This window comes from Poecilia latipinna, unplaced genomic scaffold (assembly GCF_001443285.1).
Source record: "Poecilia latipinna isolate Pla-1442-1.1 unplaced genomic scaffold, P_latipinna-1.0 Scaffold910, whole genome shotgun sequence".
NCBI lineage: Eukaryota > Metazoa > Chordata > Actinopteri > Cyprinodontiformes > Poeciliidae > Poecilia > Poecilia latipinna.
This window is the reverse complement of record NW_015113526.1, coordinates 75,914-81,398: the sequence shown is the minus strand read 5'-3', so window position 1 is coordinate 81,398 and position 5,485 is coordinate 75,914. Positions and strand designations below refer to the sequence as shown.

At 35.7% G+C, this 5,485-nt stretch overlaps 1 long non-coding RNA gene across 1 annotated transcript in view; it reads right to left on the bottom strand.

Moving 5' to 3' along the window:
- Positions 1–5,224, bottom strand: part of LOC106957516 (uncharacterized) — a 13,024-nt gene extending 7,800 nt beyond the window's left edge. Inside the window, exon 1 of the long non-coding RNA XR_001426961.1 lies at positions 5,045–5,224. This is a non-coding gene — a long non-coding RNA (uncharacterized LOC106957516). The remainder of the gene's footprint in view (positions 1–5,044) is intronic.
- Positions 5,225–5,485: the final 261 nt, after the last annotated feature.

The following is a 5,485-nucleotide window of genomic DNA, read 5'->3' as shown; positions in this document are numbered from 1 at the left end:
AAAAATGGTCTTAAGACCAAGACCAACTTCGAGTACCACAACACTGCTGCCAACAAAACTTGGTAATTTTTAATGGTTTTTCCTGAATTATTGCATTGTGTGATGCCACATTTTCTCACCTTAGTTTATTTACAGCACATTCATGGTCTACTGCCTTTGCACTCTGACCTCTATGTGATAACCAGGATAAGTTTAACGGTGCGAGTGAAGGCTCCATGCAGCAGGGTGTTAGAACTCTGCAGTTTACAGAAATATTTTGTTTGTCTGAATGATTATCACTCTGTTTGTCCCACATCTGGCTAATGTGTTTCTCTCCTCCAGCATGACAACAATTGAAAAAGGATAAAGGTACGGTAATAATTGTTAATTTCCTGATTTACACAAGCACAACCGACCACGCTTTAAATACAAAGGAGGATAGTCTAAAATGTATTTCGCTCAAATTATATTGGCTATATACTATGTAATGACTACTATTTCATGTAATGATTTAGGTTTAATTGGACTCCATTTTACATCTCAGGAAGATGTCTTAATGTTTTATCATGATTAATAAAATTAAATTGAAGTGTGACTACAATGTATCCAATGAGCATTACTGAACCAAATTATGGGTTTACTGCACATATTTTCAATCGACTATTCAGTTCATTCACTGAGGTGTGCAGATTGAACCAGCATCTGGAAACACCCCGTTTTACTTAGATCCAACTGTTACAGTTGGCACTGAAAGACAATTTGGTGTACATGATTTGTGTGTGTTTCTTAGGAGTTTCTGTAAGGAAACACTAAACACTGTTCATGGGATTAATCTATTCAAGCAAATTGTGAGTTAATCTATTGAGAAATTTTCAGTTTTGAGCTAACTATTAGTTTTCAGCAAAATATAAAAGGAGGTTAAATCAAAATTCACTAATGTTATAAGGTGTATTGGCATCCATTAGACATGAGCTAACTAGTCGGATGAGTTTCTAAAGTAATACTGAACATTCTGAATTGAATATTTTAAAATTAACAATGATATCACATGTCAGATTTTACAAAATAGTGTTTCTTAAAACATGGAAGGGATTGTTTGATTGCTGCGTCGGTCTTGCTATTATTCCAAATAATAGGTGGTTTAACCAAGTCATGCAGGAAGGTCTAACCTGAACATTTATATCATTTAATACATTTAGTTGTATCAAATTTCTCCCCAAAAGTGCCAAAAATGTATGGATAAATATGATAAACCCCACAAAAAAGGGTAATTCAGGATCCTATTAAAAAATATATACTTTACAGATGGGTTTTCAAAAGAACAAATTGTTCAAAGGTTAAAATTATTGAACTTTTGGGATTTGAAACCATGAGAATAAAATAAGTCAGTTAAATATGTAGAGACAGGGTGAATTTTATTCTTATAAAACACGCTAATCACCCTGTGAGGATCTAAAATGAAAAGAAAATATGAGGATTCAAATTAAAATTGGTCTAAATTGGCAAATATGGAACTGCTTAAAGGGGGTCAAGAAAAAAATCAAGTTCTATGTGTAATTGTTGATCCAAGGTAATAATGTCTAAACATTTCTCATAATCATAATTTACAGTTTTTGGTTTCAGACAAAATAGGGTCGTCTTTTATTACATGAATGGAAAATATTACAAGGCATCTTGATTTGACACGGATCATTAACTTTTCACACTATTGATGATATTTTACAAGCCTTTAGTATAGCGAGTTAGTTATTGTTAAACGAGGACTATTTGATTGAATTTAATTAAAAAAACAAAGTAAAACATTTATATATGGTTTAAGATTTGTGGTAAAGTTTCTATTAGGGATAAATCTTATATACATTTCAAATTATATTTCTTTGATAAAACATGACTGGGCAGTTTTGCACCTTCATTTCATAATCTGATCCTTTACATGATTTTATATTTGGTGTCTGATTTTGTCTGATCCTCTGAATATGCCAACAGTTAAAACAAGCAAAGTTATTCTTGAAGGTTGAAATGTGTTTCTTGGTTTAAGCATTTTTTTAACTATTCAGAGGAGAACTTAAATAACAGATGTTATTGATATATCGATGTTCTATTGGCCCTGTTTATCTATTTATTTATCTAAGTTTATCTATGAAAAAAGCTCTTCAGCTTCAAGGAACAACCTTTTAAAAAAGAAGAACATTATATGTACTAATCAGATGATGCAGAATCTTAAAGAACCTTCCTTGCTCTCCTCATCACCTGTGGATGCTGCTGTTCCCTGCCTGAGGTCCTCGGCTGTTCAGTGCATCACTCCCAACATAGAGAAGGGCAGCGGTACCAACAGAACCCACCTGCCTATCAGATGGTTCCCCAGAACCGAAAGACGACCGTGGAACTCCGGCTTTCTAGAGTATAAGGGCAGTACTAGTATCTAGTATATAAAAAAAATGTTCCTTTCCTTTAGAATTCATTATATAATCCATTAATTGTACTTTTGTTGTTTTTTTGTGTTGCACAATAAAGCCCAATCCTTTCTGGGTGTGCCGGGATGTGGGACTGTGGCGCCTTCCACGATTGGTGGACCGATTTACAGCTGAAATCGGTCCACCAATGGGGTTTCCCATCAGGCTGCGCCGGCTCTACATCTGGACGCTGATAGGTCTCGCCATAACAAAGACTGATCTGATTTGATTTTATTGATCTCATTGCAATTCAGTCTTACTGCATTTTTATGCTTATTTACTCATTTGATTTTATTAGTATCTTTACATTTCAACTATGCTGCCTTTTATACTCATCTACTCATTTTAGCTTATTAATCTCATATTTCTATCGGACTACATGTCAGGCTGATTTACTCTATTGGTTTGCAATTTTATCATTGTGCTCATTTTATATTCTGTTACCCTTAAATACTCATTACCTCTAAGATTTTCTTAACATTGAATTTCTTAACATTGCAACCTTTCTATGGTTTATTAATTTTTAAATATTATCTTAACATTTTTTTCATTTTTGGTTTATTAACTTTTAAATACCATCTTGACATTTTATTCATTTCACATTTTAACTTTTAAATTATTCTAACATTTTATTAAAATATTGTCCTAACATTTTATCCATTTTACATTTCATTAACTTTTAAATATTCTTTTAACATTTTACTCTTTTATAGTTCATTAACTTTCACATATTATCTTAACATTTAACTATTTTTAAACACTTTAACATCTTAACATTTTATTTCTTTACATACTCGTCGTTGGATTGTAAGGGGACATTGTGATTTGGACCCACCGCCTCGGAGGCGTGGGGTGCCCTTCCTGTTTTTACCTCCACCAAATGCAAGTGAAATGAAATGAAAGAACATCAATGAACATGTGAACATCTGTAAAAGCCTCGGTTGATGTTTCCAGATAGAGACAGTGTCTGCTCCAGGGTTTGTCTCCCTCCTTTGCTTTGGGCTCTTCAGAGACCAACAGGGGGAATGTTGAGACGCTTTACCAGGTCGAGAAACAGTCACACACTGTTAGACGAAGGGCCCATAGTAAAGAGTTACATTTTTGATTCTGTCAGACACCAAGGCTCATTCCTGAGAGAAACAGAAACTTATCAGGCCACAGAGACATGGTGTGATTTCAGGGAGTGTCTTCAGTTCATATAATCAGCTGCCCTCCTCTTTCTCCTCAGACGCTGCACAGACTTTTTTAGAAACTCTTCTCGAATGTAATGGTAAAGCGTCTCCTTTCAGCGCTGAAAGTGAATAAAATACGTAAAGTCTGAATGTTTTTGTTGGCTGATTTTATGCTCCATGTGTCAATACAAATTATGATTCATTGATTAGGATTTTCATTCTCAACACAAGTCATCATTTAGTTGTAGATATCTGAAATGTGTATTTCAGATAGTAATTAATTTTAGATATCTTGAACTGAAGTCTCCATACAAGATGCCATCTCGACTAGTCAGAATGTAATTAGACATATCTCAAATAGTTATTTTGTCTAGTCAAAATATAATTAGAGATATCTTAAATCGCTAAAACGTCTAATCACAAAACAATTTGAGATATCTGGAATGTAGTAAAACCGAATTTATGTTTAAATGGCTTGCCATAGAGGAGCTGGACATAGAAGGCAGCTCTCATTAACATAACGATGAACACGGAAAAGTAAAAACAGGAGAGGAGGCAATGACAAAAGAACGAGGGCTTGTATAAAGAAAAGACAAAACAGAATATTTACTTGACAAAAACGCATGTTTAGGGGAAATGAAAAGAAAACGTATACATTTCTTGACGGAAACTCATGTGTAAGGACAAGGAAAAGCTAAATATTAGTGATGGATCCGGCAACACCGATGCGTAGGCGCACGTGTGAAGCCCACAGACCAAAACCCGTGTCGGTGCGCGTATTGGTTTCAGCAAGTCACGTGACAGATACAGTCCACAAGGATCCTCATCCAAACACATTCACTTAAATTTTCACTTTATGGTTCATGTTCACATTTGTTATTGACTGTATATCAAATATATTTTAAATTTAACTGAAGATTTGACATAATACAATATATAATATTCAATAAGATACGAAGACTTAAATCTTACTGTATGGACTAATCAGGGGTGGCCAAGTCCAGTCCTCGAGAGCCACCATCCTGCAAGTTTTAGAAGTATCATTACTCCAACAGCCCGGGATCAGCTCTACAGAGGCCTGATAACGAGCCAGTCATTTGATTCAGGTGTGTTGAAGCAGGGATGCATCTGAAACTTGCAGGATGGCGGCTCTCGAGGACTGGACTTGGCCACCCCTGGACTAGGTCAACAAATTACTTCGTTGCCTGTAGGAATTTTTAATGTCCAGCAGGTGTCAGTATTGAGCGACACAGTATCGACACAGTTTTGCTGTGTCGAAGCGATACATGACGCCTCATCTACCCATCACTACTAAATATATATTTATGCTCTTTTATTTCTCATCATATCAGTTTTAGTCCTCCATAAGTTTCCACTGACTAACAGCCCAAACAACCAGGAGGCTAGCGCTAGCATGCTAGCTCCCAAAGAAACGCTCACCTGTTCCCACTAGTCAAACCGTGATATCAGCAGAAGGTTTTCATCCACAATCACATCTAAAGGCTGAGAGGCAGCAACATGAGCGTCTGACCGAGGCTTAGAAACGCCTTGAGTCCGACATGCGCAGCGACAGACACCGGCTCCCAGCTGGACTGGTGAGGCGCAGCCATTAGAGTTAAGACGCTGACGTACGGCTGGTCATGTGACGCTAAAATCACGCGAGAACAGACACTGAACGGGGTTTGCTCTCGTTTGGTTTATTTTTGTGCTTAAAACAAATTAAGGAAATGAGGACTTTTATCAAATAAATCTTTAAATTAAAATAAATAAAAGTGAATCTAACAGAAATGGAAAAAATTCCCCTGGTTACAAAAAGAACTTGATTGTAAGAAATGCTAATATACTCTCATAATATGATATAGTGTAATTTAATATAATACA